Source organism: Trachypithecus francoisi, unplaced genomic scaffold (assembly GCF_009764315.1).
Source record: "Trachypithecus francoisi isolate TF-2019V2 unplaced genomic scaffold, Tfra_2.0 Contig00131, whole genome shotgun sequence".
NCBI classification, from domain to species: domain Eukaryota; kingdom Metazoa; phylum Chordata; class Mammalia; order Primates; family Cercopithecidae; genus Trachypithecus; species Trachypithecus francoisi.
Genome location: NW_022680483.1, coordinates 607,423 through 631,728, shown reverse-complemented (window position 1 = coordinate 631,728; position 24,306 = coordinate 607,423). Strand labels below are relative to the sequence as shown.

The 24,306-nt window shown below is 39.8% G+C and overlaps 1 long non-coding RNA gene across 1 annotated transcript; it reads left to right on the top strand.

Annotated features, from left to right (window-relative positions):
- The first annotated feature begins 2,476 nt into the window (after positions 1-2,476).
- Positions 2,477-12,876, top strand: LOC117062371. Its single transcript, XR_004428349.1, has 2 exons — positions 2,477-2,686; positions 12,195-12,876. It is a non-coding gene; the product is annotated as an uncharacterized LOC117062371 (long non-coding RNA).
- The last annotated feature ends 11,430 nt before the right edge of the window (positions 12,877-24,306 follow it).

Genomic DNA, 24,306 nt, shown 5'->3' with positions numbered 1-24,306 from the left:
TACAGTGGCACAATCTCAGTTCACTGAAATCTCCACCTCCCAGCCTGATGTGATACTTATGCCTCAGCCTCCTGAGTAGCTAAGATTACAGGCATATGTCAACGCACCCAGGTAACTTTTGTATTTTTTAGTAGAAATGGGGTTTCACTATGTTGACCAGGCTGGTCTTGAACTCCTGGCCTCTAGTGAGCCATCCTGCCTTAGCCTCCCAAAGTACTGGGATTACGTGCATGAGCCACTGTGCCCATTCAGAATTCCTTTTTATGTTCTTTGCTTCCATTGTCTTACTTCCTGTGAGATTCTCTATCCTTGACCTTTGAGAAGTTAATTATTATTTGCATTGGGATAGTCTTATTTTGATTGAATTGGTTTGATGATCTCTGACCTCTGCCTCCTTCTCCATTCCCTCTTGAGACACTAATAATTCTTAGAATTTGTTTTGAGCTAATTTTCTAGTCTATTAAGGGACCTTCATTTCTTTTCATTCTTTTTTCTTCTCTGTGTATTTTCAGATAGCCTGTTTTTAAGCGCACTGATTTTTTGCTGAGCTTGCTTCATGCTATTAATATCTTCTGATAAGTTTTTCAGTACAACAAAGGTATTTCTTTTTTTTTTTTTTTTGAGACGGAGTCTTGCTCTGCCACCTAGGCTGGAGTGCAGTGGCCAGATCTCAGCTCACTGCAAGCTCCGCCTCCTGGGTTTACACCATTCTCCTGCCTCAGCCTCCCAAGTAGCTGGGACTACAGGCATCCACCTCGTCGCCTGGCTAGTTTTTTGTATTTTTTTTTTTTTTTTTTTTTGAGACAGAGTCTCGCTCTGTCGCCCAGGCTGGAGTGCAGTGGCCGGATCTCAGCTCACTGCAAGCTCCGCCTCCAGGTTTACGCCATTCTCTCGCCTCAGCCTCCCGAGTAGCTGGGACTACAGGCGCCCGCCATCTCGCCCGGCTAATATTTTGTATTTTTTTTAGTAGAGACGGGGTTTCACCGTGTTAGCCAGGATGGTCTCGATCTCCTGACCTCGTGATCCGCCCGTCTCGGCCTCCCAAAGTGCTGGGATTACAGGCTTGAGCCACCGCGCCCGGCCGTTTTTTGTATTTTTTAGTAGAGACGGGGTTTCACCATATTAGCCAGGATGGTCTCGATCTCCGGACCTCATGATCCGCCCGTTTAGGCCTCCCAAAGTGCTGGGATTATAGGCTTTAGCCACCGCGCCTGGCCCAACAAAGGTATTTCTTAGTTTCAAGATTTCTGTTTGATTTTTAAATTATTTCCATCTTTTTGTTAACTTTCTCTAATTATTGTTCAATTACTTTTCTGTGTTATCTTAAACTGCATTCCCTTAAAACTGTTATTTTGAATGAAAATTTTTTTCTCTTTCTTTCTTCCATCAACTTTGTAGTCATAAAAGATAATATTCTGAGTTATTGGTCAAAGAGTTCACAAAACCTGTCCCACTAGTGACAGTCTTTGCTTTGGTTCCTTGCTTTGTATGGGAAGGTCATAGTTCCTTTTTACTGTCATTTCGTATTGACATGCCTCTATGTTATTGCCTAGAAGGAGTAGTTATTTAATCCAGTCTTGAATATGTTTGCTTAGAGATTCTTTGTAATTTACCTGTTCGTCATTTTTCTTTTCTCCCTCAATGTTACTGATTCATTTTTGGCCAGATGGCACATTAAGTCCAATCATACCATGTTTCTAGTAAACAATCAGACTGTCACCCATAACAAATGAGGAGACCCCTAAAAGGATATTTCACTAGTGTCAGAAGGCTGGCCTAGTGTTTGTGCGTAGGATACCTGGGCAACAAATATCTTATAGCATGATACTACCGACAGCAGAGTTACAGCAGGGTTGTGGATGGTAGTCCCACCTTCTCCACTTTTCTCTGGCTTTCCCCAGGGAATGTCTCCCTTCATACACTTCTAATGCTTTCTGTGGGTTGAAATGGGAATGGGTCTCCTGCCAAAGAACCCAAGATGGTGTGGTTAATGGTTACCAACGTCAATCTCAATTTTTCCAGTAGAGACATATGAGTCATGAGGAAATTTTCTTTTTTCTTTTTTTTTTTTTAGGATTTAAAAAATACATCTATTTTGAAAATATTTTGAAAGTAATTAAGATCACTGATTGGGAAGGAAAGAAATCAACACAATGAAATTTAGGAAGAGAAATGCAAGGGCAGCTGCTGAATACCGCCCCTTCCACCCCGAGGGCACAGCCCTGAGACCAAGCTTATTTTAGGATCACAGGTGCATGCTCTGGTCCACGGAGGATCACTTTAATTCTCAGTCTTCTGGCTGAAGGGTCCTGTCCAAAGTCAGGATCAGAAATAGCTCAGCTCCTCGTGCTTGGCTTTGTTGGTCTGGTAGTTAGACAAGGTCAAGGGCTTGTTTTCGTGAGGGAGAGATTTGAACACTCGCAGGTGTACGAAGTCCTCGTCGCCAACGTGCACCTTGATGAAGTAGTTTGTCCCCATGACCACCTGGCTCTTGAACGACACGGCCTTAAATACAGGGAACTTCTTGTTTCTTTCTCTTCAAGCTGGGACCTCACCTGGTCGGCGATGTCCTGGGTCTCGGTGGTGGCGGCTGCACGGCGGAGGGCGCCCGCACATCATCTTGGCGGCGACGGAGGGAACCTGGCGAGGGGACTCGGTGACGGGACGCGGCGGCTCCTGCGCTCAAGTAGGCGCTGCCGGAAATTTTCTATGTTTAAGTGGTGCCAGGCAGATTTGGGGAGGGGCCTTATACATATGGAAGGCCAATATTTTACCATCTGCTTGAAAGTTTTTACTTGTCTGTGGTCCTGCAAACTGTCTCATCTTTATATTTGAATTCTAAGATATTGCTGGTGATAATCTTGCTGTTGTATACTTGTTCTTGGTTTTCTTTGGGGGAGGGGGAGTAAAGTCAGCTTGCTGCTACCAGTATATGAATTTTGATCAAGCTTGTCCAACCCACGGCCTACAGGCTGCATGTGGATCTGAATCAGTTTGAATGTGGCCCAACACAAATTTGTAAACTTTCTTAAAATATTATGAGATTTATGCACAGAACTTTTTAAAGTCATTTTATTTTTAGCTAATGAGCTGTCATTAGTGTTCATGTGTTTTATATGTGTCCCAAGACAATTATTCTTTCAGTGTGGTCCAAGGCAACTAAAAGATTGGACACACTTAATGATGGTTGGTCTGTATTGTGGCCAGTGGAGACGCTGCACCAAAGAGATTGACCAGCAGTATCACACTTCAGGAAACATGATCCACAGGTCTTACAGGGTTGACTTCTTACCCAGCTTCCCATGTAATCAATAAGTTCTGATGGTCAACTGATTCCAGTCAGGTGCTAAGCCAGCATCAGAGGTCATAAGATTGTAATTTGGGTTAAGCGTGTTTGTCATGGACTTGAGGTTCACTTAGTGCTGCGATAGCTGTAATGGTCAAGTGTAGGGGTCTGTCCTGCAGACCCTGACCTAATAATATATGAATAAAGTACACTGACACACAGATATTCTGCTTTGCCAGTTGGACTGAGCATCTGGACCACTTAGTTGCAGCATGGCCTCAATCAGTCAGTGAGAGTTGCATTTATTCAGTAAAGATTAATTGATAAAGTTCATGAGTAAACACCACTAGAGAATAATTGACCTGGTCACCCCCACCCCGGGGAGAGCAATCATGCACCCATGAATGATTACAAGTTGGTCTTAAGGCCACGTGAGTAAACAAGCTAGTTAGGTAAACTCCCCACATTGCTTTGTACTCACTTTAAGCTATTTACCTAAGGTAAAGATCAAATTCACTTCAGCCATAACAGTTACTAAAGCTATGCAAACCTCTCAGCCTTCCAAGAAGGTTTGGGACTATTACTATAACTATCCTTAATATTTTTCTCACCAACCTGATTGAACCCCTATAGTCAAGAACTTAAGGACACAACAGCCAATGTGTTCAGAATGCAAGGACAGGCCTACTAGTAAAAAGATGATCACAGACAAAACTATAGTTTTAAGACTGGAATAAATACCCACTTCTTCAACAAACAGACATTGATGCACAACCACGTGAATAAAAAATAATCAGAGAGGCGGGGTGTGTTGGCTCATGCCTGTAATCCAAGCACTTTGGAAGGCTGAGGTAGACAGATCATTTGAGGTCAGGAGTTTGAGACCAGCCTGACCAGCATGGTGAAATGCAGTCTCTACTAAAAATACAAAAAAAATTAGCCAGGTGTGGTGGTGCATATCTGTAGTCCCAGCTGCTTGGGAGGCTGAGGCAGGAAAATCACTTGAACCCAGGAGGCAGAAGTTTCAGTGAGCTATGATCGTGCCACTACTCTCTAGCCTGGGCCACATAGTGAGACTCTGTCTAAAAAAACAAAAAATAACAGAGAGGCATGACACTCACCAAATGGACAAAATAAAATGCAATTGCTAAATATACATGATTAGCCTAACAAAGAATTCAGACCAGGAAGAACTGTGTTGTTATTTTCTGTTTGTTTGTTTTTTTGAGACAAAGTCTCACTCTGTCACCCAGCCTGGAGTGCAGTGGCACAATCTCAGCAAAGACGCATGTTTTAAGGCAGAACAGTGAACTTCAATAAAACATAAATAATTTTGAAACTTACCGGAGAAATTAACAGTTTATAAACTAATAAATAAAATGAAAATCCTGAAACTGGAAAATATGTCAAATAAAATAAAAATTACAACAGAGAGCATCAGCAGAAGAATTGATCTAGCAGAAGAAATAATCAGTGAGTTAAAAGACAGGCTATTAGAAAATAGAGTGAAAAGTGATTCCCCTGCTTTATATAATGTATGTATATATATATTACATACATATGTATGTAAATATTATATATAAATATAAATAAATATTCAGTCAAATTTTTATTTATTAATTTAATACAAGCAAAAAAACTAGGTTATGGAATGTACAGTAAACATCAAAAGAGCAAATGTTTCGGTCACTGGATTTCAAGAGAGATATATGAAGACAAATGGGTAGATGGCTTATTTAAAATACAATAGAAGAATACTTGTCAAACCTGAAGAATAATAAAAATATTTAGGTGCAGAGGGCTAACATCATCAATCAGATTCAATCCAAACAAAGTTAGTATAAAACATATTACAATCAAACTGCCAAAGGTCAACAAAAAAGAGAGGATCCTAAAAGCAGCAAGGAAAAAGCATAAGGAACTTATGGGCCCATAGAAATATCATGGGCCCACAGGGAGTGAGATAATTAATGTATTTAAAGTGCTGAAGAAAACGACTGCCAACCAAGAAGCAAAGCTTTCTTTCAGAAATGAAGAGAGATACATATTTTCCCAGAAAAACGAAAGTTTAGAGAGTTTATCATCATTAGACCTGCTATACAAGATATGCTAATGGAGTTCTTTAATCTGAAAGGAAGAGTACAAATAAGAAACACAAAAACATCTAAAGATGTAAAACTCTGTTTAAAATAAATATAATAAAACTCACAATATTCTAATCACCTAATGGTCTTGTGCACAATATTCTAATCACATAATGGTGTTTTATTATGAATATTAAACAATAAAACTGTTAAAAATAATATAATAATTTCGTAAGTGACACACAATATAAACAGATGTAGGCTGGGCATGGTGGCTGGTGCTTGTCATCACAACATTTTGGGAGGCCAAGATGGGCAGATTCCTGAGTACAAGGATTCAAGACCAGCCTGAGCCACATGGTAAAACCTGTGTTTACTAAAAATCTAAAAAATTTAGCCAGACATCGTGGTTAATTTGGGCGGCTGAGATGGGAGAATCACCAGAGCCAGGGAAGTTGAAGGCTGCAGTGAGCCATGATCACACAGCTGTACCACAGGTGACAGGTCTGAGACATTGTCTCCACAAAAATAAAATAAAATAAAATTAATTTTTGCATCATAAATTCAAAATATGGGTGTAGTTAAAGTGTAGAATTTTTTCTGTAATCAAAGTTAGGTTGTTACTAGTTTTGTTTATTTATTTATCTAAGATGGAGTTTCGCTTTTGTTGCCCAGGCTGGAATGCAATGGTGCAATCTCCGCTCACAGCAACCTCCACCTCCGGAATTCAAGTGATTCTCTTGCCTCAGCATCCTGAGTAACTAGGATTACAGCCATGTGCCACCACACCTGGATAATTTGGTACTTTTAGTAGAGATGGGGTTTGTCCATGTTAGTCAGGATGGTCTGGAACTCCTGACCTCAGGTGATCTGCCCATCTCAACCTTAAAAACTGTTGGGATTACAGGCATGAGCCACTGCACCCTGCCACGTTACTAGTTTTAAAAATCTTTTACAGGCCAGTCGCAGTCACTCACGCCTGTAACCCCAGCACTTTGGGAGGCCAAGGTAAGCAGATCACAAGGTCAGGAGATCGAGACCACCCTGGCTAATCCGGTGAAACCCCGTCTCTACTAAAAAACACAAAAAACTAGCCGGGCGAGGTGGCGGGCGCCTGTAGTCCCAGCTACTGGGGAGGCTGAGGCAGGAGAATGGCGTGAACCAGAAGGCGGAGCTTGCAGTGAGCTGAGATCCGGCCACTGCACTCCAGCTGGGCAACAGAGCCAGACTCCGTCTCAAAAAAAAAAAAAAAAAAAAAAAACCTTTTCCAACAATATCGGATTATTTTTCTAAGCCTCATGGTAACCTCAAAGCAAAATCTATAATAGATACACTAAAAATAACTATGAAGAAATTAAATAATAATACTAACGAACATTACTTAATCACAAAGGAGACAGTAAGAGAGGAAGAAAGAAAAAAGAACCTACAAAACAACAAGAAAACAATTAACAAAATAGCATAAGTTCTTAACTCTCAATAATTACGTTGACCCAGATGTAGTGGAGCACACCTATAATCCCAGCATTTTGGGAGGTGGAGGCAAGCAAAATCACCTGAGGTCAGGAGTTAAAGACCAGTCTGGCTAACATGGTAAAATCCCCTCTCTTCTAAAAATACAAAAGAAAAAAAAGAGAGAGAGAGAGAGAGAGAGCCAGGCGTGGTGGCTCATGCCTGTAGTTCCAGCACTTTGGGACCCCAGGCTGGCGGATAACGAGGTCAGGAGTTTGAGATCAGCCTGGCCAATATGGTAAAACCCCATCTCTACTAAAAAAAAAAAAAAAAAATTAGCCGGATATGGTGGAGCATGCCTGTAGTCCCTCCCAGTTACTCTGGAGGCTGAGGCAGGAGAATCACTTGAACCTGGGAGGCGGAGGTTGCAGTGAGCTGAGATCTTGCAGGGCACTACAGGCTGGGTGACAGAGTGAGACTGCACCTAAAAATTAAATAATAAATAAATAGCCAGGCATGGTGGTACATGCCTGAATCCCGCTATTTGGAAGGCTGAGGCGGGAGAATCGCTTAAATCCAGGAGGCGGAGGATGAAGTAAGCCGATGAGAGACGAGGTAAAAAGAGAACACCTAGGCAGAGGACTAGGGCAGAGAGTCTTTGGCAAGAACTTTTCTAATAAAAGGCAGTTCAATAAATCATTTCTCGACCGGGCATAGTGGCTCACGCCTGTAATCCCAGCGCTTTGGGAGGCCGAGGCGGCAGATCGCCTGAAGTCAAGAATTTGAGACCAGCCTGGTCAATATTGTGAAATCCCGTCTCTACTAAAAAAAAAGTACAAAAATTAGCCAGATGTGGTGTCAGGCACCTATAATTCCAGTTACTTGGGAGGCTGAGGCAGAAAAACTGCTCGAACTCAGGAGGTGGAGGTTGCAGTGAGCCAAGATTGTGCCATTGCACACCAGACTGGGTAACAAGATGGAGATTTTGTCTCAAAAAAAAAAAAATTTTTTTTTATTCTAACAAAAAGCAATCTGGGGAAAAAACTCAGACTGCAGAAGCTACCTGCCTGAAAATCACAGTTACAAGAAAAAACAGAGCAGTTTGAGAAACTCAGGGTAACATCTGCACTTGTAGATAAGCAGTCAGACTGGCAAGGTCAACATACAGCATAGAAGCTCTTTGTTCTTTGTATGATTAGGGAGCTCCCAGGAAAAAGTGTCCTTCTCTTCAGACACTTCGTGGGAGCTTACACAGGGAAAGGAGAGAGCAGACTGCTTAAAACAAGCCCACAGTTACAGAAACAAAGAGCCAAACTTTGTTCTTACCAGGAGACATCTTGCAGCTGGACAGACACAGAGGCAATTGTGCAGAAAGTTGCAGACAGTTTTATAGATAAGAAAGCTACTTAAACAGCTACAAAGAGTGGATTCTTATAAAAAGCTTTTGCATTCAACTATAACCTGGCAACCCACCAAGGACAGCTCTTGGCTCCAGAATTTTCTTTTTTCATGTATTAAACTTATGCTGCAGCCTCACCCTTTGTATTTACACGCCTTAATTTTCTTGGTCCTCAGATGACGAGCTTTGATAACACTTTAGACAACCAGACTAGTGAACCTCCACTTTTCACTGTTTTACCAAGATGGCACAACTGCACTGCAGCCTGGATGACAGAGTAGGACTCCCATCTCAAAAACAGTAATTAATAATAATAATAATACAGACCTCGAAGGTCACTTGATTGACAGAGCAGGACTCCATCTCAAAAACAGTAATTAACAATAATAATAATACAGACCTTGAAGTTCACTTAATTGAATTCTCCTATAAAAAGATGCAGAGTGACAGCTGGGCGCAGTGGCTCACACCTGTAATCCCAGCACTTTGCGAGGCGAGGTGGGCAGATCATGAGGTCAGGAGATTCAGACTATCCTGGCTAACATGGTGAAACCCTGTCTCTACTAAAAATATAAAAAATTAGCCAGGCTTTGTGGCACATGCCTGTAGTCCCAGCTACTTGGGAGGTGAAGGCAGGAGAATCTCTTGAACCCAGGAGGCAGAGGTTGTACTGAGTGAGCCAAGATCATACTGCACTCCAGCCTGGGCAACAGAGTGAGACTCCATCTCAAAAAAAGTGATGCACAGTGGCTAGGTGGGTTTTTAAAAATTCAGACTACATAATGTCTGTGAGACTTACTTCATATGTAAGGACATACACAGACTCCAAGTAAAGAAATGGGAAAAAAGTTCCATGCAAGTGGAAAACAAAAAAGAGCAGGAGTAATTATATGTATATAATTTAGTATATAACTCAGTAAAATAGGCATAACTAAAAAAAAAATGTTATAAAGAGACAAAGAAGGTTATTACATAACAATAAAGGGTAATACAGACAGAGGAGATGACAATTATAAATATAGATTCACCCCCTATAAGAGCATCTAAATATATAAAGCAAACATCAATGAGATAGAAAAAAGTGAAAGACAGACTGAAATACTGTAATATAGAGAGATTTCAACATCCCATTTTCAGCAAGGAACAGATCATCCAGATAAAAATTAACAAAAACACACTGGCTTTAAATTGCACTCCAGACCAAACAAAGTCAATATGCTTTGCAATAGATATCTTGAAATGTATTCTTCCTGTCTAATTAGTTCTTTTTAAATGCTTGGTGGGATTCAGCAGTTAAACCAGGTCCTGGGCTTTCCTTTGATGACAGACATTTTGTTACAGATTTAATTTAAAGACCTGCAAAGGCCTCTTGCTTATCAGACATTTTATTACTGACTTAACACATTTACCCAATATTCTATCCAATAGTTGCAGAATATACATTCTTCACAACTTCATGAAACTTTCTCCAGTATTGACCATCTTTTAGCCTCCAAAACAACATATTAGAAGACTGAAATCATATATTTAAGAAGATTGAAATGATATATTCCATCAGTAATTGTATTGTTTGGGCCTCAGTGGTATAAAACTAGAAATCAATAACAGGAAGAACTTTTGAAAACTTTAAAAACACAAAAAGTAAGGTGTGGGGGTGCATGTCTATTGTCCCAGTTACTAAGGAAGCTGAGGTAGGATTGCTTGAGTTCAAGGCCAATTTGGGTAACAAAGCAAAACTTTAAAAAGAAAAAAACCCAGCAGGGCACAGTGGCTCACACTTGTTAATTAGCTACATTTAATCATTCCACAATGTATATATACTTCGAAATAAGTTGCATATGATAAAAGAATTCAAAATTATTTGTCAACTGAAAAAAAAATTCAAATAAGGTATAACATAAGGAATAAAATCCAGAAATCTTTACAAAAATATTTGTCTAGTAAGTCCATCACCTGGGCTTCACTGGAACAGTTGTTTTTGTGTGCTTTTCTCCTTGGGTTTTAGTAATGTATTCTGTTTCTTTGCATGCCTTCTATACTTTTGTTGAAAATGGGAAACGTGACATGACAAACTGTGGAAATCAAGTTAATCTCCTCCTTTAGGGTGTGAGATCCAAATATCTCAGTGTGTGATCTTTTTTTTCTTCTTTTCCATTGTGTTCTTTCTACTTTGTTGTTTTGTTTTTGTTGTTGTTGTTATTGTTGAGATGGAGTCTCACTTTTTCGCCCATGCTGAAGTGCAGTGGTGTAATCTCGGCTCACAGCAACTTCCTCCTCCTGAACAACTGGACTACAGGTGCATGCCACCGCACTTGGCTTTTTTTTTTTTTTTTTTTTTTTTTTGCTTTTTTGCTTTTTAGTAGAGATGAGGCTTCACCATGTAGGCCAGGCTGTTCTCAAACTCCTGGCCTCAGCTGATATGCTGGTCTTGGCCTCCCAAAATGCTGGGATTATAGGTATGAGCCGCCATACCCAGTCTCAGTGTGTGATCTTAAGAATGCCTTTCATATTTAACCATGAAGTTAATTTGCCTTAGCCTCTACTTCATTCTCATGAAGAGCCTTAATATCAGGCATAAATGAAAGGATATTTCCTTTGCAGGTCTTTTCCGTATATGCCTGCACATGTTTTTCAACATTTCTGGTAATACGTACACATTTTACAAAGCATTTTTAAAACATAGGTCTTCTCTTTAGTGAGTCTTTTTTTTTTCCACACCTTTGGTTAACATATTGCTTGCAGCACTCTTTATCACTTGCCTGTGTGTAAAGCATGCCATTTTGTTCTGATGCTGTGACTTTTGGGGTCTTGCTGATCCTGGAGAGCCTGTCTCCCAAGATTAGGCAATTCCTAGTGATAATAAAAGACTAATTTGCAGGAGTGTCCCTCTATATGTAAGTCAACCAATTCAGACTTCCTTAATTACTTCAGGGCTCAGGAACAGGAAACTAGACATAGCCCCTGTCCCTGGAACTCACTGAAATTATCAAAATTATCTAAATTAAAATCTTTACCCTGATTCATTCCTTCTTGTGGAAACCACAATAAAGTCTCTTGCCAACATTTCTCCGTTGCTGTGTTTAACAACTGACTGACCATGGTGCTTCCCCATGTGTGCTCTTTCATAGTATGCAGTGTCTCTTATTTCTATAGGTCTGTGATTATGCAAATTTCTTTTATATGGTAGTCATTCGTGTCTCCATGTTTCTTTTAACCCCATTAAAACAAATACAAGGTGTATTTAACCTCATTAAAACAAATACAAACACTCAGGTAAGTGTAATCCAAACAGTTGCCTCTAATATTTCCAGGCAACAACACTACATTGTGGTCCTTGTACTACTGTGTGAGTTCTAAGTTAGGTATGGCAAAGACAAACCTTTTCATCCACTCCTCCAGGGAACCATCAGACAGTTAAATTGAGGATAACCCTTTCCAAATCATAATTCTTCCATTCTCCTCCATTTGGTACTCCTACCTAGAATACAGACTACTATTTTCAAGGCTATTGCTTGAGCTGGGTTGCAATAGATGTGTTAAATGCCACACTGCTCACTATTTTTACCAAGATTTGGCTGTTTTTTTTCAATAAGCACTGATTGTGTTCCTACAAGCTTTTGGTTAGTGTCTACAGTTCTGAAAATGTTAAATCTGACAGTTTTTCTTTCACTACCATTTTTTTCTATTGTTCTTAAGGGATGAAGTTTTGTAATTCCTTGTTATGATATTGTGGCTGATGCCCATAAACATTTCTTCCTTACATATAAATTTGTAAACTGGCTGGAAAACTTTTTTTTAATACAAAACTCTGAACCCACAGCATGTTTTTTATCACTGTTTTAGCATGATATATCCTCACTGGGTGGAATGGTTAGCAGGAGTGAATGCCCTTTCAACTTTCCAAAATGTTCGGCTCTCCACACTTAAATGCTTTGTGTCAGGATGTAAACTTCGCCACGTTTTTTATTTCCAGGACTATGAAGAATATATAGCTCACAGAGGAGCAACCATAGGACCTTCCAATATGAGCGGTTAAAGTACAGTATTTCCTGCAAATGGCAACATAGCTTTTTGAGGTCTGTCTCCTCCCGCCAAAGACATCAGAATCTGCCAGATGTTGATCATTTCTCGGATGTGTGCATTTTAGCTTCACAAGGACCTCCTTATAAATGTCTAAATTATAGTAATTTCAACCTCTTGTTCTCTCCTAGAGCTCTAGTTCATTCCTCTCTTGTTGTTACCCCTGTGATAACCTGCAGTGGTTTGTTTGCTTTTTCAGTATGTAATTATCAATTATTTATGTTAAATTATTTGAGCTAAAATAACTAGGGTGGTGTATATCTCCTGATTTAACAATTATCAATTCTGTGGGTTAACTTGTATTCCTGTGTGACTCCCCTCAAAAATTCCTATTATTTCTAGTCAGTCTCCTGCCATATCTGTAACTCCTTACTGTACTCATTTCTGTCACAGAAATTACTGTGATTTCAATCATTGTTTTTTGTCAACTATCTTATCCCAGGCACAAATGGCTACATAATTTATAAGTTCTAGTGCAAAATAAAAATGGAGGGCAACTTGTCAAAGAATTATTAAGAGCCTGGGCATGGTGGGTCATGCCTGTAATCCCAACACATTGCAAGGTCAAGCTGGGCAGATCACCTGAGGTCAGGAGTTTGAGACCAGCTCTGCCCAACATGCTGAAACCCTGTTTCTACTAAAAATAGCCAGTCATGGTGGTGTGACCCTGTAATCTTAGCCACTCAGGAAGCTGAGGGAGGAGAATCGTATGAATGGCGGTTGCTGAGATCAGGCTGTTGCATTACAGCCTGGGCAACAGAGTAAGAGTCCATTTCAAAAAAGAAAAAGAAAAATAAGAAATTCAAGGCTGCCACAGCAGAGCAATTAGTCCAAGTCCTTGAAGCTCAAACGTTGTGCCGCAAATACAGGTCTTCTGCTCATGAAGCTGGCCTCAATTCCAAGTGAGTTGCTCCCTGATGTCATTCTACATCTCTATATACCCTCACTGGGTGGCATTAATGAAATTCTGAGTATGTTTGAGAAACTAATGAATGGTTAAGGAAAAATAAAACAAGAAAACAAAGTGTCAGGCCTATGAGCCCTAGCTAACCCATCATATTCCCTGTGACCTGCACGTATACATCCAGATGGCCTGAAGGGCCTGAAGTAACTGAAGATCCACAAAAGAAGTGAAAATGGCCTGTTCCTGCCTTAACTGATGACATTCCATGACAAAAGAAGTGAAAATGGCCAATCCCTGCCTTAAGTGATGACATTACCTTGTGAAATTCCTTCTCCTGGCTCATCCTGGCTCAAAAGCTGCCCCACTGAACACCTTGTGACCCCCGCCCCTGCTTACCAGAGAACAAACCCCTTTGACTGTAATTTTCCACTACCCACCCAAATCCTATAAAACGGCCTCACTCCTATCTCCCTTCACTGACAATCTTCAGACTCAGCCCACCTGCATCCAGGTGAAATAAACAGCCCTTGTTGCTCACATAAAGCCTGTTTGGTGGTCTCTTCACACAGACGGAGTGAAACAAAGCAAGTATTAACATCAGAATTGGCAAGTTTCTGCATACTCGCATAAGAGAAAATGAGTGACTAATATGAGAAACTGGAGGGCCCAAACATAAGCACACAGCAAGCTCAACAAATAACATGAATTGACATGAAGGGGCAGCTGAGGCACACTGCAAACAATCATTGGCAGCGAGAATAAGCTGTAGGAAATGTTTGCCCGAGTCCTGTGAGGCCTCTGTCTACCCTCCCTCTTCCTGTCACGCCCTTCTTTTCCCAGTCTTTTGCAGTCCCAACCAAACTTACTTTAAAGACCTTTTTGAGTATGGGTAGGCACCCTACACGGCGCAGTCGCAGTAAGTTCCCCAAAAGTAATATTGGCCATTTCCAATATATGGGCGCTTTTGAACTGAAAGCGATGTTACCCTAATTTACCACGTTTCTTGTGTAACCCTGCCTCTAGTTTCTGTGAAGAGGCGTCACGAGATCTCCTTTAAAAGCCTGGGCAGTGCCATCTTTGTGCCTGGCATGTTGTGGTGCCAGACTGGAGCCGTGATGCTTGTGAGTTTACTTGTTACCAAGCTCTCCTGGAGACCAGATCCAGGAAATACGAGGCGCGCCTCCATAGGAAAGACATACTAAGCGAAGGTACAGTAAAGAGGAGGGAACTGGGAAGGATAGAACTGAGAGGAAAGGTGAGGGAACTGGGAGGAGAACCGGGAAGCTCTCAAGCACATCCAGGTCATGCGTCTGTCCCTGGAGGAGGGGTGTTTGGGTGCAGAAGCGGCCTTGTCCTGGATCCTCAGCTGGAGAAGGTAGTAGAGGGCAGAGGTCGCTACGTAGGGGGTCCAGGAAGAGGACTGACACTTCTCCGGCGGAGTCGGTCGAGAGAAGCTCTGGAACCCTCACCGTGACTCAATTCCCACCCGGTGGGTGTGTGCCTAAATGCAGGCATGAGGGTCCTCGGTTTAGCCAGGTACTGTGGTAGACACCTGGAACTGCGTAGTTCCTTGACATGTGCCTAGGCTTGGCATGGAGCCAAACGGGAAGAAGCATGGCTATGGAGGTGGCTGGGGCATGGACTTTCCTTCACTCTCGCAATAGGAATGATGCCCCTTCTCGCTGGACCCAGAATGTTGCGAAAATCCCCACAAACAGGTCTCTGAGACCCAACAACAAATTAGTTGGATTTGTATTTTACTACTGTGTGCCACCTCGTAAACTACAATAAAGGAGTATATTTTGGAGGTGGGAGAAAGGTGGAATGCAAACTAAATTGAGTATGATATCAAAAATTGACACTTTTGATATCATAAGATGGAAAGCGGTTTTGCCTGTACTTAAAGATAATTTCAGTACCTATGACTTGATACAGTTTGAAACGATGTTATTCAGTTTTAGACTGTGATGCTTGTTCTTGTTTGTAAAATAATAAAAATGATAGAAAAAATAAGTTAAAACTTTGCCCTTTAAATTTTACAAATAACGGATTTAATTCTTTCCTTTACCAAGACTACAGAAACACTCACAGGAGGGAAGACATTTTTATCCCTGGCTTTGAGAGTAAACTTTAATTTTGAAAGTGTTGAAATTAGAAAAGGCATCACCAGTTTGATATCTTTTATGGACTCTGGAAGAATGAACCATATGCATACACATCATTTTTTTTTTTTTTTTTGGAGAGCAAGTCTTGCTTTGTTGCTCAGGCTGGAGTGCTCTGACACAATCTCGGCTCACTGCAACTTCTGCCTCCCAGGTGCAAGCAATTCTCCTTCCTCAGTCTCCCTAGTAGCCGGGATTAAAGGTGCCCACCACCATGCCTAGCTAATTTTTGTACTTTTAGTACAGATGTGGTTTCACTGTCTTGGCCAGGTTGGTCTTGAACTCCTAACCTTGTGACCCACCCGCCTCGGCCTCCCAAAATGCTGGGACTACAGGTGTGAGCCACTGAACCCGAACGCATAGATATAATTTTTAACTATTTGTTATGAAGTATTACAGTTTTTCTTAACATAACGATACACTTAATCAAATGGTAGTTTTATTTCCATGCAGGTAACTATCAAATACATGATTTTCATTTCTACATTAACAGTAGAATAATCTATGCTTTTTGTTTGTTTTTTTGTTTGTTTGTTTTTTTGTTTTTTTTTTTTTTTTTTTTTTTTTTTTTGAGGCAGAGTCTCGCTCTGTCGCCAGGACTGGAGTGCAGTGGCCAGATCTCAGCTCACTGCAAGCTCCGCCTCCCGGTTTACGCCATTCTCCCGCCTCAGCCTCCTGAGTAGCTGGGACTACAGGCGCCCGCCACGTCGCCCGGCTCGTTTTTTTATTTTTAGTAGAGATGGGGTTTCACCGTGTTAGCCAGGATGGTCTCGATCTCCTGACCTCGTGATCCGCCCATCTCGGCCTCCCAAAGTGCTGGGATTACAGGCTTGAGCCACCGCGCCCGGCCAATCTATGCTTATTGTAGTAGATATCTTGTAAAATTTTTCCCAGTGACCCTCTGCCTCCTGGTAGTCAGCCTTTGTATAATATCTTTCCCAGAAATGCACAGTTAGTGAGGAGCTAAGGCCCTCAGTTCAATAATCTTCAAGGAACTGAGTCCCTCTGAAAGTACTTGATTGAGCTTGAAATCGTATCCTCTCTCATTTGAACCTTGAGATGACAAAAACCGCTGCTAACACCTCGATTATAATCTTGTAAGAGATGTCTGAGACAGAACCCAGCAAGACTCCACTTTTCTGACCTACTTAAACTTAACATACTACATGTCTGTTGTTTAAAGTAGCTAAGTTTTGAGGTAATAGGTTAGTTATGGATAACTAATACACTAATTAAATTGAATTTTTTTTACAAGTTTGTTTAACACAGTTTCCTCTTAACTATAGATACCACACTGCTTATAGTTTATATTGGGGAAATAGGGTTAAGGATGTTTAAGGACTTTGCTTGATAGGTTGAGTATGTTCACATTTAATCTTCAAAACTACTTTATGCTGTAGGCAGTGTTAAACCACTGAAACAGATAATTTCACTTCTATCCAGTTTCTTGAGTAAGTTTTGTAAGGTTATAGAAGCAGTAAGTTGCTAAAATAGAATTCAGCTCATATGTATCTGTCTCTAAAGCAGGTTCTCTTTCTACTATGCATAAGTATCCGCATGATGAAACTGAATATCAACTTGAGCAAGTTGTTAAACTGTAACTGTTTTAAGAACAGTTACTTAAAAACCCTTTTTTGTCTCCCCCCTCCACAACTTCCCACTCTTCAAAGTGATAATTTCCTGATTTTTCTTACCAAATGTGTCTCTTTTTGCACTTTATGACAACATATACTTTATTGTTTCTGACTTCCTTTGCTTATATTGTTTGTAGGTTATATGGTTCCATTGTTCCTCAGTATATTATCATTCTGTTGTTGATGTATATTTTATTTAATTCTCGGTTTAGGGAAACGTCTTTATGACCTTGGATTGTAATAGACAAAAGTTTTTTAGATACAAAAAGTAGTTACCTTATAAGAAAAGGTTGATAGTTGGAACTCTATTAAGATTAATAATTTCTCTTCATCAAAATATACTTTTTTTTTTTTGAGACAGGGTCTCACTTTGTCACCCACACTGGAATGCAATGGCGCAATCATGTCTCACTGCAACCTCTGCTTTCTAGGTTCCAGCGATTCTTCTGTCCCAAACTTTCAAGTCGCTGGGACGACTGTGTGCCACCACACTAGCTAATGTTTGTTTGTAGAGACAGGGTTTTGCCATGTTGTCCAGACTGGTCTTTATCTCCTGAGCTCATGTGATCTCCCTGTTTTGGCTTCCCATAATGAGTGCTAGGATTACAGATGTGAGCCACCATGCCCGGCCAAAATATACTTCTTTTTTTTTTTTTTTTTTTTTTTTTTTTGAGACGGAGTCTTGCTGTGTTGCCCGGGCTGGAGTGCAGTGGCCGGATCTCAGCTCACTGCAAGCTCCGCCTCCCGGGTTCACCATTCCTCCTCCTCAGCCTCCAGTAGCTGGGACTACAGGCGCCACACCACCTCGCACGGCTAGTTTTTTTGTATTTTTTTTTAGTAGAGACGGGGTTTCACCGTGTTAGCCAGGATGGTCTCGATCTCCTGACCTTGTGATCCGCCCGTCTCGGCCTCCCAAAGTGCTGGGATTACAGGCTTGAGCCACCGCGCCCAGCCCAAAATATACTTCTAAGAGAGTGAAAAGACAAGGTGCAGACTAGGAAAAAAATATTCAAAATACAGAAATCTGACATAGAACTTGTGTATTGTATCTAAGCTATATAAAGAAGACCGAGAAAACAAGAACATAACCAGAGAAATCGAGAAAAAGAAAAACCAACTAAGCAGTCTATCAGTAAAGAGTGTGTTCACATGTAAATAGCTAAGCAGAGGGGAAAAAAGACTGTTCCTTGTTATTTATTCAGGAAGTACAACTAAAAATCAGAGTGAATACTGCATATTTAGGAAAGTGACTAATATGAAACAGACAGAAGTACTAAATGTTGGCAAAGATGGGCAGCAGTAAAAACTCTCAGATACTGCTGGCGAAAGTGAAGATTTATATTAACCACTGTGAAATTTAGCAAATAGTTTTAAAACAACTGTATCAAGACCTGGTAATTTCACTCCTGAGGTATATGTTTACCATAAGGTATACATATATTCATCAAAAGATATGTCCTGGGTGTTTACTAGTAATTGTGCCACTCCTAATATCTTTGTACATTAAGATAATGTTTAAAAATTATCATAAATATAAATACCAAAGGTATAATCTCTGGCATTTCAAAGTATTAATTCTTTAAATAAAGTGTTTTTATTATCTTTAAATATATTCGAAGGAATCTAAGTAATACTAATTTGTTGTCTACCATTGTTCATTTTCAAAAATGGCAAACTGTACTTTGACAAAGTTGAATGTTTTATATTGTTTCTTTTTCTGCTTCAACTAATATTTATTTTCCATGTTACCATAGAATTTTATCAGAATATATTTCATTTTTACTGTTGAAATTTTATCAATAGTCTTATACTGATCTGTAAGAAAAATAGTTAAATTTGAAATAAATTTTTTCCTATGATCATAAAACTGTGACATGCTAACTTTTCCTTCTACAAAGTAATGAATTTATTATTCCAAGTATACTATAAAGCTGAGTGCACTGCCTGTAATCTTAGCTCTTGGGAGGCTGAGGAAGGAGGATTGCTTGAGCCCAAGCATTTGAGACATGCCTCGGCAACATGGGAAGACCTCATCTCTACAGGAAAAAAAATAAAAATAAAAATATTAGCTAGTGTGGTGGCACACACCCATAGTCCCAGCTACTCGGAAGCTGAGGACCTCAATCTTCTTAAGTCCAGAAGGTTGAGGTTGCAGTGAAATGTGTTTGTGTCACTTCACTACAGCCTGTGTGATAGAGCAAGACCCTGACTCAAGAAAAAATATATACAATTAAAAAGTGTGAATAAAACAAATCTCAGTATCTCTTTCTCTGTATCACACTAGACCCATTCATGAGTTGTTCAGGCCAAAAATCTTTAGTCATTCTTGATGCCCTTTCATTACTAGTAAATCATATTTGGTCTACCAGCAAATTATGTAAATAAAAATGCAGAATGTGATTACTTATTGCTATCTCCATCCAGGTCCAAGCCATTTATCATCCATATTCTGGATTATGAAAAGAACCCATAACAGCTTTTATTTTTGCTTCTTGTTATTGGCAGTTTTGTCACATAATCATAGTAGCAGTTGGGATGATAATTCTTAAAAATTATAAAAATTTTAAAATTTAAAATAAAAAATCTCAGTCTTCTTTTACCTCACCTAGATATACTTTAATGGTTTCTCATCACATTCTGTGAAAGTTCTCACAAAAGCTATTAAGTTTTTATCTAATCTACCATCAGTTGACCTTTAGTACCATAAGTATTTCCTTCTCTTTTGTTCATGTATATCAGGTCACACCAGTTGGCTTTCTCCTCCTTCAATGTGCTAGATACTCTGCCTTAGGGCTGTCCACTCTTAGTACCTCTTTACCTAGTATACACTGAATATCAGTATAAATTACTCCCTCACCTCTTTAGATTCTTTTCTGTCACTCTTAGAGGTTTTCATTAGCGACTAAATTGCAGTTTTTTCTCCCATCTCCCAGGCTTAAAACTCTGAAGTATGACCTACTACTACTACTACTACTACTACTACTACTGCTACTACTACTACTACTATAGTCCTTTGTCTTGACTTTATGTTCTTGGAGGACAGGAATTTATGCCCTTTATTCTCTAGAAAAACTATAGCATATTCTGTGTCTCAAAAAATAATATGATTTATGTCATTGCACTTGGTTTTTTGTTTGTTTGTTGTTTGTCCTTTCTTTTATCTTTTCTTTCATTTTTTTTTTTTTTTTTTTTTTTTTTGAGACAGAGTGTTGCTTAGTCACCAGGCTAGAGTGCAATGGTGCAATCTCGGCTCACTGCAAACTCTGCCTCCTGAATTCAAGCGATTGTCCCACCTCAGCCTCCTGAGTAGCTGAGATTACAGCACCTGCCATCATGACTGGCTAATTTTTATGTTTTTGTAGAGGTGGGGTTTCACCATGTTGGCCAGGGTGGTCTCAAACTCCTGAACTCAGGTGATCTTCCTGCCTCAGCCTCCCAAAGTGCTGGGATTACAGGTGCGAGCCATCGCACTTGGTGGACTTTTTTGTTTTAAAATGATTTTAGCCATTTTAAAAGTGTATAGTACAGTCATGTTAAATATACCCACACTGTTGTGCAACAGATATCAAGAGCTTTTTCATCCTGCAACGCTGAAACTATACCCAACTTTTTCCACTGCTGTAGCCCCAGTAAGTGCCATTCTTTCTGCTTTGATAAGTTTGACACTTTAATTATCTCATATAAGAATCAGAGTTTTGGCCGGGCGCGGTGGCTCAAGCCTGTAATCCCAGCACTTTGGGAGGCCGAGACGGGCGAATCACGAGGTCAGGAGATCGAGACCATCCTGGCTAATACGGTGAAACCCCGTCTCTACTTAAAAATACAAAAAACTAGCCGGGCAATGAGGTGGGCGCCTGTAGTCCCAGCTACTCAGGAGGCTGAGGCAGGAGAATGGCGTGAACCCGGGAGGCGGAGCTTACAGTGAGCTGAGATCTGGCCACTGCACTCCAGTCTGGGTGGCAGAGCGAGACTCCGTCTCAAAAAAAAAAAAAAAAAAAAAAAAGAATCAGAGTTTTTTATTTGTTTAATGACGGCTCATTTCACTTTATTATCTATTTATTTATTTTTAATTTTATTTATTTATTTATTTATTTATTTGAGACAGAGTCTCATTCTGTCTCCAGACTGGAGTGCAGTGGCTTGATTCTCCTGCCTCAGCCTCCCAAGCAGCTGGGATTATAAGCACGTGCCATCACACCCAGCTCATTTTTGTATTTTTAATAGAGATGGGGTTTCACCATGTTAGCCAGGATGGTCTTGATCTCCTGACCTCATGATCTGCCCGCCTCAGCCTCCCAAAGTGCCAAGAATACAGGCATGTACCACCACACCCGGTCTATTTCAGTTTTATGCTTTCAAGAATCATTCTTACTGTTGCATGTGACAGAGTGAACAGTATATATAAGACTGAATAATATTCCATTATATATACACATCATGTTTTGTTGTATTTATTTACCTGTCAGTGAACATTAACGTTTCTTTTGCCTCTTGACTATTGTGAACAGTACAGCTATAAACATGGCTCTACAACCCTGCTTTCATTTGTTTTTGTTATATACCCTGAAGTGATATTGTTGGATCAAATGGTACTTATATTCCATTTTCTATTGTAATTGCATGACCAATTACAATATAGTCATGGTATAACCAACAGTGTACAAAGGTTTTCATTTCTCCACATCCTCACCACACCAAATCTTGTAACTCCTTTTTTTTTTTTTTTCCTGGATTATAATGGCCATCCTACTGTTTGGGTGCTGATATCTCAATTTAGTTTTTATTTCAATTTCTCTAATAGTAATGTTGAACATCTTTGTTTTACAATTGTTGGCCATTTATTTATACATTCCCTTTTGAGAACTGTTTCTTCAAGTTTTTTGCACATTTTTACATTATTTGTTTTTGGATTTTTTTTTTTTTTGGCTGATTGTTATCTTTGATTCTCAGAAATTAAGTTTGATGTCTCATTTGTCTATTTCTGCTTTTCTTTCCTGTGGCTTTGGCATATAGTCAAGTAGTTATTACCAACTCCAGTGTTCTAAAGTCTATCCTGCATATTTCTTTTTTTTTTTTTTTTTTTTTTTTTTTTTTTTTTGAGACGGAGTCTTGCTCTGTCGCCCGGTCTGGAGTGCAGTGGCCGGATCTCAGCTCACTGCAAGCTCCGCCTCCCGGGTTCACGCCATTCTCCTGCCTCAGCCTCCCGAGTAGCTGGGACCACAGGCGCCCGCCACCTCGCCCGGCTAGTTTTTTGTATTTTAGTAGAGACGGGGTTTCACCGTGTTAGCCAGGATGGTCTCGATCTCCTGACCTCGTGATCCGCCCGTCTCGGCCTCCCAAAGTGCTGGGATTACAGGCTTGAGCCACCGCGCCCGGCCGCATATTTTCTTTTGGTTATTTTATAGTTACAGATCTTATATTTGAGCCTTAAATCGAGAATTGATTTTGTATATAATGTAGGATAAGGTTCCAGCTACATTTGTTTCCATGTAGGTATCCGGTTTCCCCAACACTGTTGTTGTTAAGACTGTTTTTAGCATTGGATGGTCTTGCCACCCTTTTAGGGGATCATGTGACTGCACATGCTATGGTTATCTCTGGACTCTGTACTATTAATAATGGCCTATATGTCTGTCTTTATGCCACTATCACTTCTGATTACTGTAGCTTTGTAGTAAGTTTTTAAATAAGGAACTTATTTCAAATGAGGAGTCATCTAAATTTGTTCTTTTTTAAAAGATTGTTTTGGCTGTTTAGAGTTCGTTGAGATTCCATTTGAACTGTTAAGATTTTTTTGTGGAGGGATTCTGACAGAGTTTCTATTGAATCTCAGTCTTTCTGGGTATGCTATATTAGAAACATTAGCTCTTAGGGTTGTGAATACAAGATTTCTTTCCATAAATTTGTGTCTTTTAATATTTTTCAACAATTTATACCTTTCTGTGAATGAGTCTTTTATCTTTGTAATGGTTAAATTTATACATATTGTAGATGAAATTTTCTCTAGGTTTCCAGTTTTGATTGTTCATTGTTAATAAATAGAAACACACAGATTACTTTGTGTTAGTTTTGTATCCTGTAACTTTGTTAAACTTGCTTGTTTTCTCTAAGAGAGTGTGTGTGTGTGTGTGTGTGGTGTGTGTGTGTGTGTGTTGTGTAAAATCCTTGGGCTTTCTACCTATAAGAGCATGTCATCAATGCACTATGATAACTTTTCTTCTTCCTTTTCAATTTGGATGACCCTGATCTTCCCCTCACAATCTCTCCCCTACCTTCCTTCTCTTGACTAACTGCTCTGGTTAGGACGTCAGTTTTGTATGAATAGGATGACAAGAGTGTTTTTCCTGTTTTGATATTAGAAGGAAGGTTTTAAGTCTTTCACCATTTAATATGACCTAATTGTGGGCTTTTCATTTATGGTCTTGATTATGTTGAGATGGCTTTCCTGTGTTCCTAACTATATTTTAATCAAGAAATGTGTTAAATTTATTCATTTATGTATTTATTTAAAAACAGTTTTACTTTGTTACCCTTTGTTGCTGGAAGGCAATGGTTTGATCCTAGCTTACTGCAACCTCAAACTCCTAGGCTCAAGAAATCTTCCTTCCAAATAGTTAGGACTACAGGCTCAAGCCAACGTACCTAGACAAATTTTAGAATTTTTTTTTTTTTTGAGAAACAGGGTCTCATTATGTTACCCAAGATGGTCTTGAACTATTGGCCTCAAGCATTCCTCCTGCCTCTGCTTTCTAAATTGCTGGGGTTACAGATGTGAGCCACTGTGCCTAACCTAATGTGTTGAATTTTATCAACTGCTATTCTGCAACAACTGAAATACTCATTTTTTTTCCCTTCGTTCTATTAATGTGGTATAGTACATTGATTTGTTACTGTACAGTTAGTAATTGTTCCCTAACAGGAATAAATTTCATTTGATTATGATGTGTGACTCTTTTAATGTGCTGTTGAATTCATATGTTGGTATTTTGTTGAGAAATGAAGTAACGACAAAGAAATGAAAATATGGAAAAACGTTAGAAACTAAGATGATTCCAACAGAAATTCTGGAATGGAATACTACAAAAATTGAGTTAAAAAATTTGCAAGGCTGGTTCTGTGGTGACTTTATGCCAATAATCCCAGCACTTGGCAAGGCTGAGGCAGGAGGATAGCTGAAGCCAACCAAGAGTTTGAGAGTAGTCTAGACAACAAAGAAGACCACATCTCTACAAAAACACTATTGCATGTGGCGATATGTGCCCAGCTCCTCTGAAGAGGGAAGATCCCTCAGCCCAAGAGGTCAAG